Below are 14,447 nucleotides of genomic sequence, written 5' to 3' on the forward strand. Positions count from 1 at the left end.
GAAGACTCTAGTGTTGTGATGCCACTGGGTTTCATCCAGTGCAAGGCTTGAGTCTTTGTTGACAGAGTTCAAGAGTGTGGAGGTTCTGCTACCTTTCTTTGAGGCCATCTTCTGTTTGTTATAGGCCTTCTGTGTTAGGTCACGCAACTGTTGGATGGTCATGGAGTTCGGACAGGCCATGACACCTAGATGGTGACTGACTCCAGGGTACAGATTTCTTAGGAAGAGGCTTTTGAAGTTCAGATCCTCTTCAAGGTCAGGTTGGTTGTGTGCACCAAAGTAGGCTTGTCGGAGTCTGTTGTAGTAAGCTTGTGGAGTCTCTTGACGACCTTGTTTGGTTTCCAAGGCAGTTAACAGTCTATGTTCAGACTCCGGGTCTGTAAACTCTTTAATCAGGACCTCACGAAGTCGCTGGTAGTTTGACTTGGTTTGACTGGGCTGTCTATCTAGAAATTTCGTACCTCTGGACAGGACGTTGCTCTAAGGAGTTATAACCAGTCTCTGTCAGTCACATGAGGTCTCACTTCCAGATGAAATTCGATATCTAGCAGGTAAGCCAGGATGTCAGGGCTCTCTGTGGAGTCTGGGTTGAACCTGCTGATGTTTTCAGACAGTTTGTTGAGGTCTTTGATGGTCATCCTGTGTGCAGCTTCAAGGTCTTGGACGGGAGGTTTTCTTTTGTTGGCAGGAAAGGGTTGTGTGGTGAAGGCAGGTGAGGTTTTGGGTTGTGGCCCTTCGCTCCTTTCGTCATATGCCAGTTCTTGGACGTGGGACTCTGCTCTGCTCAGCAGTGATGAGGCTAAGAGAGGTTCCTCTTTCATTGGCTCTTGTTTGTGCTTGTAAGCATAATGGAGTTCTTTACTGACCATGTAGAGCTCATCGTTGGTATTGTCTAGTTGTTGGGTCAGATTGTCCGTTTCAGTTCTGTACCTTTCAAGGTGGTCTTTCAAAGCACTGATTTCAGAATTCTTGTTTCTGACGTCTAGCTTGGCTTTCTCTAGTAGCTGTTCAGCATACTGGAGTCTGTTTACCAGGTCTTTCTGAGCAGCCGTTGTATGTTGCTGGTCAAGCTGAGCTGCTGCCAGGGCTGCTTGGAGCTTCATAACTTGTTCCGTTGTTTCCTGCTCCCTCTCGCTGGGTGCTTTGAGTTGATCTTGAACTTTCACTTCCAGCTTGTCTATGCAACGTTGAGCACGTGTTAGCTCTTCTTGAAGGTTGGTGATGTGCTTGTCACTCAGTTTCAGCTGGGTTGTGAAGGCATTGCTTAGGGAGCTGGTGATCTTGACTAGCTCCTCGTGGTTGTTGTTCTGGCTTGAATCTTGTATCAGGAATCTTCTCTGTTATTATTAAAAATAATAACAGTTCAAATGTCTTTGGAGTGAGGCTGTCTGTCATGCCTCTCAGCCAAATGTTCACATCTTCCCCATGGGCAATGGGGTCTGCAGTCTGCGGCATGTTGGCACGCCAGGGAGAAGAGAGACTGACACAGATCTGTGTGGAGTAAAAGCCTATGTGTGGTGGGACAACTAAGTGTTGTATCAGTGATTGTGAACCACTAGTGAAGTGTGGTGATGACTGTGTTGGTCTCAGGGGGTCTAAGTAGACTAGAGATGCGAAGACTTTGTCACTCTAATGAGGAAGAGGAAAAGAGAGAAAGAGGTGAAAAACAAATTCAATGACAAGCAAAAATGTATGTTTTTCAAATTAGGAAAATAATTTTTTCCCAATTAAATGTTATCAAAAAGGTAAACAATATTATTATATTTCTTGTTTTGGACAAAAGAATACAATAATAATTCTGATATCTCTTTTCTTAGTCTGACAGGATTGACACCATACACCTTACAGTTGGACCGCTCACCAGGGAGGCTGCGAAGGCGACAGTTGTTCAATACGTATCTTTATTAAATTGATCTCAATGTTGGATGAGATGCTAAAACTTGGATTGCGTTTCCAAATGTAGGGAAGTTAGGAAGAACAAAGGAGAGGTTGATTACAAATCAAAATTCATAAGGATGATTCGTCGTCTTTGGCACGATTGTGTATTTAATTCACTTAAAATTGATTGATACTTCTTACATGTACTACAAATGTAAAAAGATAAGAGGAAAGTAAAGGAGAAAGTACGGAGATGGTAAGTCTCAGTAGCGGTTATCTCAACTACAAGGAGAGCATTGTTTTAGTTGCTGCACAACTAATCAAACAAAATAAACTTGTTTAAAGTGAAAGAGAGTTGTCTTTCTAATTTATTTGAACTTGAAGTGAGGGATAACAATGTCTCCTTTTAGGGCTCAGGTGTGTCGTTCCCAAGCTAGGTTACACTAAGTAAAGAAATGGTAAAAAAAAAATTTGACATTTAAAAAAAATAATAAATGGGCAAAATATGCACAAATGAAATTAAATAGAAGAAATCAATAAGTAAAACAATAGTGGTTAAGTGTATAACCAAAACAGTAAGAGGGGTTAAACGCAATCAAATAAGTAAAGGTCTGAATAGCATATATTCAGATGGGTAATAAAATAAATTAGGTAGAATAAGTTTACTTAAACTTTCAAAGTTCAAGGCTTATTCAATCCTAAAAGAATTAGGCCCAAAAGAGAATACTAAAAATAAAGGATCATATGAAATGATCTGAGAGGGACATTTTGAATGATTCAAAGTAAATGTAATGTTTCAATTAAATTTCATTTCACAGTTAATAATTGTGAGTCGGTATTTCGCTTTCTAGTAAAATGAAAATAAATATAGTGAGAAAAGAGAGCAATAAGAGAGAAAAAGAGACCAACAAGTTAGTTAAGATGTTTAAAGGGTTAAATCACGTCAGCGTTGCCCAAACACACCCTATTCATCCATTGGATTGTAATTCTAACGGCTAACCTTTGAGGCTAGTGGCTTTAGCATAGACTTCAATGTAAATGCAATGGTTTCGTTAGCTTAGCAACACCGTGGAGTTTGTTTACACTAGTGTTGATCCGTGCCAGTTTTTCTGGACACAAACACAAAAAGGTTTCCTTCGGTGTTGGTACACAGTTAAAATGTACTATATGAAATATGAATACGGGAGCTTTGATAAATAGATTGAGGAACACGCTCAAAACTATTCTTTATTCACAGATTTATACACTAACAGTTTAGCTCCGTTCAGCAAACAGTGACTGAGATAGCTTTTGAGAGAAACTGGAACACGCAGTGAAATCAAATCAGCTATAAACAAGGCATTACAAAAATGAGGAACACCCTCAATTTCTACGTTATTGTACGCTCTCAGATCTATACTTTAAGTTCACTTACTGCTGTTAACAATGGAGAGGCGGACTTGAGTTCTAGCTGCTTTCATTCATTTGAGGGTGCGCGCGCTGCTTACGTCATGGGTCACACACATACACACACGTCTCGCTGGCTTCTCATCTTTCAATCCTTTAGCAAAATCAAAGATTAAATAACTTGGTTTATGCTCACAATTTAGATTAAACTGCCCGCATATTCTCCACCATAATAAATGTAACGGAAACAGGTCAATTTAGCTCAAAGGGAATCATTTAATAATTTAAAGGGAATTTGAACAGAATCACTGTTTCATGGCTGATCACTGAGACGCCCTGCGATTCATTGAACAAGCCGTTTAACATCAAATCTGCACTGGATACTAATATCCAAACTATAGTGAAACACTATCAATTAGCACAGTAACAAGATCAGCAGTTTAAGACATTTAAGGGGGGGTGAAATGCTATTTCCTGCATACTGAGTTTTTTACACTGTTAAAGAGTTGGATTCCCATGCTAAACATGGACAAAGTTTCAAAATTAAGTTGTACGTTTGAAGGAGTATTTCTGTTCCAAAAATACTCCTTCCGATTTGGCACAAGTTTCCGAAAGTTTTTTTCGAGTGTGGCTCTGTGTGACGTTAGATGGAGCGGAATTTCCTTATATGGGTCCTACGGGCACGTCTGCCGGAAGAGCGCGCGCTCCCATATAGCAGAGCAGAGACGAGACATCCACTGACCAGAGCGAGAGCGTCGCAGAATGTCACAAAAGAAGTGTGTTTTTGGTTGCCAGGGCAAGACAACCCTGCACAGATTACCAAAAGAGAAACAGCATTAAGGGACCAGAGGATGGAGTTTATTTTTACAGAGCATCAACGGAGTTTGGAGTGCAAGTGTTTGTTCCCCTGCATTTCAAGATGCTTGTTTTACAAACAAGTCCCAGTTTGACGCCGGTTTTGCACATTGTTTATTTCTTAAGGATAATGCAGTCCCAACGAAAAAGGGTCACGATCGTGTGTTGGAAACGCAGGCGGTGAGTAAAACTGCTTCAAATATCTCTGTGTTGTTAACTTAGCTATCGGCGCATAAGCACATCAAGTAAACAACATGCGATGTTGTCATCAAACTGCACTTTCCACATGTACAGCTTAAAAAAAAAAAACTAATCTTTCCCTAACTTTCGATCTTCCTGCAACTTGTGTGAATGTGTGAGTGCGTGTGTCGGACTGCCACCGGACTAATAATTTTGGTGACAGGAAATGGGCCAATGAATTTGGGAGCTAACTTGTTGGACACGGAGCGGAGAGGAATATTCTTAGTAGAAAGCCACACTTTTTTATCCACGACGTAAACGGGAGGCTTTGACTGGTGGCCTCCCCTGCTTGGAGTAGAGTCTCACGGGCTCTAGTCCAAGTACGGCGGCACCTCTGAATGAATGCGTGAGTTGAGGGGACCAGATCGGATTCCAGACTCTGAAAAATTGGTGGCTGGTAACCTAAACTACACTTAAATGGTGAGAGGCCCGTGGATGACACTGGCAACGAATTGTGGGCGTACTCCACCAGACTTATTGTGGCCCCCAAAATTTGGATACAAATTGGGAACCTCTGTCAGAGACCACGTCCATCGGGAGGCCATGTACCAGGGTCTCGAAGGGACAGGCAGCAGTCGAAGTAGCCCGTCTAGTGGTCGGTTAGATGTCTTACCAGTGGCACAGACTGAGCAAGCCAAAACAAAATTGTGAATGCCGCGAGCCATTAGTGGCCACCAGAATCGTTGCTTAACTAGAAAACTAGTGCGAGTCACTCCTGGATGACAAGCCACGTTGGAACAATGACCCTATCGAATAAACTCAGACCGTAACCCCTCCGGCACAAACAAACAACTGCCTTACTCTGAAACACAGAACCAGACACAGAGGGACAGGCAGACACTAAACAGGATTCATGACAGTGGTTATTCCATGTGGAAATAGTGTTAGTGCACCAATCGACCCGGGGGTTGTGTTTATAAAGCCACGGGTGTCCCAAAACCACTGGTGCAAGTGGTGAGTCCATGAGGAGGAATGAGAGGATTTCTGTGTGATTGCCAGAGGTGATGAGGGTGATGCTTTCAGTGGAATGTGTAATTCGGGGAAGTTCTTGACCATTGAGTGCATTGACAGTGTTCTGGTGCGAGAGAGGGGTGATGGGGATCTGAAGTTTGACAGCCAGTTTGAAGTCCATGAAATTACCCTACGCTCCCGAATCCAGAAGTGCGTTAGTGCAGTGCGACGACGTTCGCCATCTCAGTCTTACCGGGAGGAGGGTCGATGATGGTGATGAGGGCTTCTCTGTGGAGATCCCACCCGATAGTAGCCTCATACTTACTACCGGGCCTGCTCTTTTACCGGACAGGAGTGGATGTGGCCAGCCCGGCCGCAGTATAGGCAAAGTCCCTGGGATCTCTGCTTCTCCCTCTCCTCCCGGGAAAGCCGAGCTCTTTCCACCTTCATGGGCTCGTGATCGAATGCGGGCTGACCGTGCTCGCACCATCGGGCTGGTGGTTCTCTGAGCTGGGCTGTGAATGGCTGGGGCGCGTCAGCCGGGTCACGCGATTCAGACGAGCGTCCACTCTCAGGGCGAGTTCTATCAGTCCATTCAGCGTCTCTGGTAAGTCCATGGTGTAAATTTCCTCATAAACGCGGTCAGCCAGCCCATGCAGGAACATATCCCACTGCGCTTCCTCATTCCAACGGCACTCTGCGGCCAGGGTGCGGAATTGAATGGAAAAATCCGCAACAGAGCCTTCTCCCTGTCGCAGTTCGGCGAGTAATCTGGCCGCCTTCTTACCTGCCACTGCACGATCGAAAACTCTCCTCATTTCTTCTGAGAGTGCCTGGAACGAGGTGCAGCAGTTGTGTCCATTCTCCCACACCGCCGTTCCCCAAAGCGCAGCTCTCCCTGACAGCAGGGTTAATACAAATGCAACCTTCGTCTGTTCGCTCTAAAAAGTATGTGGCTGTAAAGCAAAATTCATGGAACATCTCATGAGGATGTTCTCTTCTTGTTGGTCCATACGTGAGATGCTGTGAGCGATGAAATCCTTGAGCTGAGAAGTGCTTGCTGCATCCATGGTTTGGTCAGATCGTTCTGTAATGAAATAACATGAGGATGCAACGTGCAAGTAAATAAGGTTTAATAATTGAAAGTCAGAATAAAGACACAAGTCGGGGACAAACAATCAGGTGGTGGTGAAGCAGGGACGAGATGGCGATCCGGTGGTTCCAGGAACCGTGGAACATCCAAACGACATGAGGAACTGATGAATTCTAGATGGAGAACTGGGCTGACGAGACATGAGAACAGGACGCACACCAAGGAACAACCACATCGATCTGACAACATGAGAGGGAAATTGCTGGCATATAAAAGGGAGGTAAATTCAATGATAGCTGGTGACACTAATCAACACAGCTAGTAACCACACCCACACAATTACACTCAAGCAGACACCTAAGTGTGAGACAGCCGATTCATGAACCGTGACACTTCCATTTAGCAATACGACCCTCTCAAAAACATTCTCCCAGTTTTTAAGGACAAATGGTTCTTCACCCAAAAATACAACTATGTATTTTAAACCCCCACCAGTCTTCCAATGCAACCCTGCTGGCAATTTCAAACTGTTTTTTCCGTCACTCCTCCTATACTGAGAACTTCGCTTTTGCTCCAATTTACTTTGGCTGAAGAAATTATGCCATATTGAGCTACAATATTTGTTCACATGTCAATATCTTGATTATTAACCATAATGACTGAATCAACCGCATATGCAGATAACTTTTCAAACGTATATTACACACAATCTAAGTTTATAAAAAAAAAAATTCAAAAGCCAGTGAATATAACATATCAGACAGGGTACTGTCTAATTCCTTGCTGGACCTGAAAAATACTCCATTAATCTTCAGTCCATCTGATGTCACTACCAACTTGACTATAAACAGGCACCAGGAGAACACGTCATTCTCTTCTTCGTCTTCACTGACTGTTCTGTTTGAAGTATGCATGTGAAAGAACTGGTAAAAGCGATCTTTCTCTGTCTATTATGGTGACTACTAGCAAGCGTTTAGACAATGTGTGCATCCTTGTCTGTCTTATTTGACACCGATGACACACGCAATCTTTGCGTCATTTGTTTGGGTGAAGAGCATGCGAAAGAAGCTATGAGAGGATGCCCCCTGTAGAAAGAGGTTTCTTTCTGCGCGGAAGACTTCCTCTCTTAATCTCCCTACCTGCCATCTGAGCCCCTTCAAGAAATACATCTCACTTAAATGGCAAGGCATACACGGCAGCAGGTCAGGCTGTGGCTTTATTACACACAATGATGGTGCTTCAACCATATCAGACTGATCTGCTAAGTGACCTGGATAAAGGCGAGGGCCTTTCTCCTGATCAGGTAGCCGAGCTGCGCCACACCACAAATATCTCTCCATGCTACCAAGCAGGCCGCCTCCACCATGGGCAGGACTTTGGCAGCCATGGTGGTAGTGGAGAGACATCTCTGGATGAAAATGGCAGACATTGGAAAGAAAGAAAAGGCTTTTTGGTGTTTCCGTTGAGATGGTGATCATGAAGTTCAGGGAGACGAAGGCGCGCTCCACTGTTTTCAGATCATTAGTTTCACAAAGGTCCAGGTCTGAGCCCAAACAGAATAGGGGTCCTGGCCCTTACTCGATCTGAGGATCAAAGAAAGGCACAGAAGGTTAGTGTCGCGACTCACGCTTCCTCCCCCACCTGCGGGCAGGGGTAAGAGGAATCATATGTCACGAGGAGGTAAGCAGAACCTAAGGGATGTGATCCAGACAAGGCAGCTTTCTCATCTGAATCAGAGCGATATCTTGGTATCTACTCATTCCCTTTGGGGATTTTTAGCTTATGCTTTTATTTTTTTAAACTTGAGCAGGGCTCCAGCGCTGGAGGGTGGTGCTGAGTTACAGCGTTTACTAAACACTCGTCAGCACCAGCCATCCAGCTTCATGTTCCGGTATTAGGGCGGCTGAGATCACAGGTTTCTGCGGGAGCCTCCTTGATCATCAGGCCTGTCACAGCACTGCAGAGAATTCCTTGGATGTCCGGCCAGGTCACCCTGAGGGATCTCCTGGCTGATTAGTTGTGCTGCCGCATCCAGCGGGAAGTGGAGGTGGAAGTTACAGAAGTCTTCTTGTATATGCTGCCTAAGGTGATGCTCCCCTCGACAGAGGTTTGTAAATTTTGAACTTGCCTCTCCCGTGCGGTCCAGCACCTCTGCGATGCTTAGGAACCTTTATGTACACACACTAAGCTCTGTGTACTCTGTGAGCATTTTGCGCTCTTTCTAAATGGTGGTTAGTGTGCACCTTCTGAAATCCTGTATGGCAGGGGTGGACTGGAAGAAGTGCATGACGTGTTCTCCCGGTGCCTGTTTATTGTTGCGCCGGTAGTGATGTCAGAGGCTGTCGCCGGCCAACTCATTGGTGTTTGTTGGTCATGACGAGGTGTTCACCATAGTGATCCCTAGAAGATGCAGTGTCTCATTCCCTACTCAGGGAACAATGGTTATATTCATAACCCACATTCTTAAACTGAGACATATTTTCTTCTTCCTTTTGTCTCTGAGATTTACTTGACTCACCCTGTTCTATGTTCTCAGTAATTACTTTTTCTGGTCAGGCACGTATGAGGTGACCCTCCATCCCACATCCAAAGCATCAAATTTTTTCCGAGCTTACATAAACGTTGTGGTCATAATCATCCACTCTGAACTTTAAAATAAAGTTCAACTCTTCATTGTTGTTCTTTAATATCATTAAAACTTGCCTTCTAAAAGAAAGAACATGTCTCAGTTGCAGAGATTTACAGCCGAAATAAATCAATCTAATCGATGACATTAACAATGAACTTGCAACAAAACAATCTTTTTTGACTGACTAACGAGCGGCACTGCTTGAACAAAGATATCTGTAATTATTAGGGCTGGGGCAACCCTCTACATTGCGAGTAAATCACTCGCATATGTGACAAAATCTTCATTCTGGCGACTAAATGATGTCTAATATTAGCCAATGGCTAATAAATTCTCAGATTTTACTCGCCAGTGTGTTAACTCAGATATATGTTCACTTCCCGAACACTCTGACAGAGCACTTCAGAATGTTGAAGTCAGTGAACTGTTCACAGTGAAGATGCTTTGATCTCATCTGAACTATTTCCAGACCGCACCCACATTATCATCATGAGGGTCTCGTACAGATCTGTGTGACTAGTGAGCGACGGGTCCGTCCCTTTTGCTTGCTGCATCACCTGATCCATGCACCTCTTCTCGTGATCTCGAAGTTTGCTCTGGTGCTTCTTCGGTTCATGAAGGGGATGATATAGCTCTTGGGTCTTCGGACCACGAGCAGTCCGCCTCTGAGCATTCCTCTCGCGATAAAATAGACAGGTTACAGCACACTAGTGGGTATAGCTTACCAAGCTGCAGGTCAGGCTGGTGCTGCACTGCACACTATGGCAGTGTTAGGGGCCGTTCACATATCACACCTAAAAACGCGTGGAAAACGCTAGGCGCGCCGTTTTCTCCTCCTTTCCAAAGCACTCGGGCAGTTGCGCCCCTGAGGCATCTGCCTTTGCTAAGCAACCATGACGTGCTCTCTCCATGAAGACACGGAAATTTCAGCAAAGGATAAATGGATTTTCAGCTCTAAAAATCGCTTGCAGTAGCTCTGCTACTAAATTTATTTCAAAATGGCAATCCATATACAACTATGATCAGCTGTTCCTTCATCTTACCTGAGCTTTCAACGTTGTTACGGGAAAGGATGAAGCTGATTGGTTAGTTCTTGTCACATGACCCGCGGTGCACTTGCGGCTCTATGAAAACTTGAAACGGTTTTAACTCAATGCGGTGAGGAAAAAACGGGCGTGTCGCACCATGTGCGAGTCGCGAACGCGTTGCGAATGTGTTGAGAACGCGTCGCTTCCATTAGGAGAGCGCATACCGTGCGCCTACATTGGAAATAACGAATTTGAGCATGCAAAAGATGCGATATGTGAACGGCCCCTTACAGGTGTACCAGGCTGACCTGTTGAAGGACTTGATTGTGGGCAGTACAGTCAACGAGGAAGCATTCTCTGAGCTTCGTCGATCAACAGATTTGTCTCTCCGTGTGACCAAGCATACGGCCTACGTTCAATGTGAGCTTTAGTCAGCACGGAGAGGCATTTGATCCATAATTTGATGGGTATTAAAGAGAAAGATTGTTTGTTTCTTTTAGACTCTCTTGTCTCTCCATCTGGCCTGTTTGGCGATTCAGTTAATACGGTTGTCACCAGGTTTAAGGAAGTAAAAGAACACACGAAGAAGCATTCGTTCATTTCCTTCCTCACTGCCCTCAAGGGGAGGGCCATCGGCCACAAGATCTTTTCGCCCCTTCACGTTACATCTCGTGATTCGGGGGGGCAGTGGTTTCCAGTGAAATATTAGATGTTCCGTTGCTTCCTGCCATCATTCAGGACACGGAACATCCAACATCCCCTCAAAAGGAAATGTTAAAATTGATACCACTCTCAGAGAGTCTGGCAGCGTGGAAACTTCTGCCAGGCATTTCTGCATGGGTTTTAAGCATAGTACAGATAGGATACAGGATACAGTTTATTCATGGTCCTCCACGTTTCAACGGCGTGGTCTCCACTTCCATGAAAACTGGAGCTGATGCACATACTGTCACAAGAGATGCAAACTCTTCTGAGCAAATAGGCAATAGAACATGTTCCTCTTCCGGTGAGAGATCGTACTATTACAGCAGATACATCCTAGTTCCCAAAAAGGGGTGGGGAGTGCGTCCAATCTTAGATATTCGAAGCTTAAACCTTACAGTCAAGCGCTCAAGTTAAAGATATTAACCGTCAAGACAGTCGTGTCGAAAATCCGAAATCACGAATGGTTCATCACGATCGATCTGAAGGACACATTTTTTCACATATAAATTTTGCCACAACACAGAAAATTCCTGAGGGTTGCTTTTGGGGGTGAAGCTTACCAATTTCGGGTTCTTCCATTCCTAGACTTATCGCCCTGCACGTACACAAAATGCATGGATGCAGCACTAGCTCCATTATGACTCCAGGGCATTTCCATTTTGAACTACATCAATGATTGGTTAATACTAGCACAATTACAAGAGATGGCGCTACAACACAGAGACATCGTGTTAGCTCATCTAGTTTTTCTAGGGTTGAGACTCAACACCAAGAAAAGTATTCTTTATCTGGCCCAGAGAATGACTTATCTCAGTATTGTTTGGTATTCGATCACGATGTGGGCACAAATGTCTCCCGCAAAAATCGAGACAATTCGGCAGACTATGAGCAAAGTCAGGCTAGGCCAAGATCGCACCGTTCGTCAGTACCAAAAGATGTTAGGTTTCATGGCTTCAGCAAGAGCTTGGATTTCATCCAAGAGCCAATCCTCAAAAGCAAATAAAAGTGACGCGCCGCGGGCTTTGTACACTATCTCTGTGGCTCAGACCCAGGGTTAGGGTTAGGGTAAGGACCCCGTTCCTTGCCTTGGGTCCCAATCTAGGGGCACCGTGTCGTCGCAGATTGCTAACGATGGATGCCTCCCTGATGGGCTGGGGAGCGGTCTTGGATGGCCGTCCAGCTCAAGGGGAATGGGAGGGTCATCAGCTCGATTGGCACATGAATTGCCTCGAACTGATGGCCGTATTTCTGGCTCTGAAATATTTTCTCAATCATCAATTGAGGGGCTGTCATGTCCTAGTGCGGGTGGACAACACAGCAACAGTCTCTTATATAAATCACCAGGGAGGTCTGCGCTCACACAATCTGAACAGAATAGCGAGGCAGATTTTTCCTGTCACTCAGGGCAGTTTACATTCCAGTGCATTTGAATATGGGAGCAGATTTACTGTCCAGACAGACACTACCGACGGGGGAATGGAAACTCCACCCGGAAGTAGTGAAACAGATTTGGCAAGAAAAATTTTAAAGGGTGGACCTCTTTGCCTCCCAACAAACAGGGCAATGTCCCCTTTACTTCTCTTTCAGTCACCCAGCTTCCTAATTCGTCCCACCGACAGAAGAGACTACATTACCCATACACCCTTGAGTTTTACAAGTGAAAAGCCCATGCGTCGCTTTTGCCTCTGCAAGTAACAATTCAACGTGGCCGGAGAGGGTGTGTTGGACGCGCACACTCAGCTCTGTAAACATTCAAATACAGAGTGAACAATACTTAACCCTTTCGAGTCGATTAACGCATATATGCGTTTTGAGTCATTTTCACCTGATAACCCCGAAAAGAACTTAAATTACACTCTCAGTTTTAATCGTACAGATAAGAGCAATACATCAATCGAATCTGTAAAGGGTCTAGTTTTTTTTGGATACAGACATAATAACAAAAAACCTTTGTGCACTTATAAAATAAAGATAACATACAAGGTGCGCTGTCTACAGTCTTTGTCTCTGCTGATCGTCATGTACAAACATTTCATTAAAATGAACTGTAACTCCGGGAATATTCAACGAAGAGACATGAGAGAGATATCTATAGAAAGCCTGGAATGTCTACTTTTAAACTAAACAAGTGCTGCCGAAAACAAATATTCTGAGATAAAGTAATCCATATGAAAACAACGCAATGTCTGTTTTTCATATCTCCGCTCATTATATCTAATGTGACCACGCCCCCGCGCTTAACGCGCTATTCAGATTCAAACTGAAGCGCGCGGCTTGAATACGCCCACACAGAAGAAAAAGCAGCCAGACTATTCTTCAAGTTTTTATTTTATTTTACTGTTTGCTTCGCGATGAGAGGACTAAGACATAATTCACCCCAAAAAAATGTGATGTGGTTGAGGATTTGAGAAATGGATTTCCTCAGAAAAAAGAATGAAGCACTTTATTCAGCAGAGATCATAAACATGAAAAAGTCTCTTTTTATTTATTTGTACTAGTTTTCACATAACGTGTAAACATTTTACTAGTTAGACTTTTTCCAAATACTTTTTCCAAACTATAATTCCTGACTAAATGTATAATCAAGTGAAACATTATGAAGTTTCAATAACAATATACAATACTATACCATTCAAAAGCTTGATGTAAATAATATAAATGTGACAAATAGAGATAACTCTAACAAATGTAAAAACAATGCAGTTCTTTCGATTTATTCCCCCTAAAAAAACCTGAAAAATATTATCAGCTCTTTTCAACATTAATAATAATAATAATAATAATAATAATGATGATGATAATAAATGGGGTTTATTTGGTAGAAAATAAGATTGTTAAAAGGATTTCTGAAGGATTGTGTGACTAGAGAAAGGATGCCAAAAAATTAGAAAGTCAGCTTTGATTGTTCCTAATAAACTGTTTAACTGCTCCCCCAAGTGGATATTAAATTATGTTGTGGGATAATTAAATATATTCTTAATAAACTACAAACATAAAATTATATACTTTTATTTTGTTCTCTTTCTTGTAAGTCCTCCCTCACAGTGGCACAGTTGAATGGGAGGCTCATTATGCAGCTCATTATGCAGGCCTTTGTCTTCTCAGGTGTAAATCACAATGATATTCATGATAGTTGACGCCTACTCGCATATGACTTTTACCAACAAAAAGTGTTTTAGAAAATTTAAATCAATATATTGTTTTCTGTGAGTGAGTAAACAAGATGATTTTCACATCATTCAGAAAGAAAAATTCTAGGCTACAAGCTCCAGTTCTCAACTTTTCCGGCAACCAATTTTATGTATGTGTTTTATTGCCTTATTCAAGTGATTTAACATTTTTAGTTTTTCACTAACCATGCATAACATTTTTTTTCTCAAAAATACAATCATGTACATGCATGTGTTTCACATATTATTATAGCCCAGTTTGTGCTGATTACAGTGATATTAGACTTTACCCATTTAGATATTTATAAGAAACTGAAAAAAGCACAAATGTCAGGGCATGACAAAACTTCTCAAGGCCCCAAAAATACCCTTAGACTCCAGAGGGTTAATGTGCTCTCCTGGCTTTAGACCCTGAATACTAAAACATCACGGTCAGAATCAGATGACTCGCTGGCTGACATCCCACCAAGCCTGAAAGGTCAGACACAAGATAATGAAGTAATTCAGTAGCT

The 14,447-nt window shown here is 43.2% G+C and overlaps 1 protein-coding gene across 1 annotated transcript in view; it reads left to right on the forward strand.

Moving 5' to 3' along the window:
* Positions 1–14,447, forward strand: part of LOC128022592 (dnaJ homolog subfamily C member 16) — a 78,551-nt gene that overhangs the window by 25,568 nt on the left and 38,536 nt on the right. The gene's annotated exons all lie outside the window — the stretch shown is intronic.

The sequence above is a fragment of the Carassius gibelio genome, chromosome A11 (assembly GCF_023724105.1).
Source record: "Carassius gibelio isolate Cgi1373 ecotype wild population from Czech Republic chromosome A11, carGib1.2-hapl.c, whole genome shotgun sequence".
Lineage (NCBI taxonomy): Eukaryota > Metazoa > Chordata > Actinopteri > Cypriniformes > Cyprinidae > Carassius > Carassius gibelio.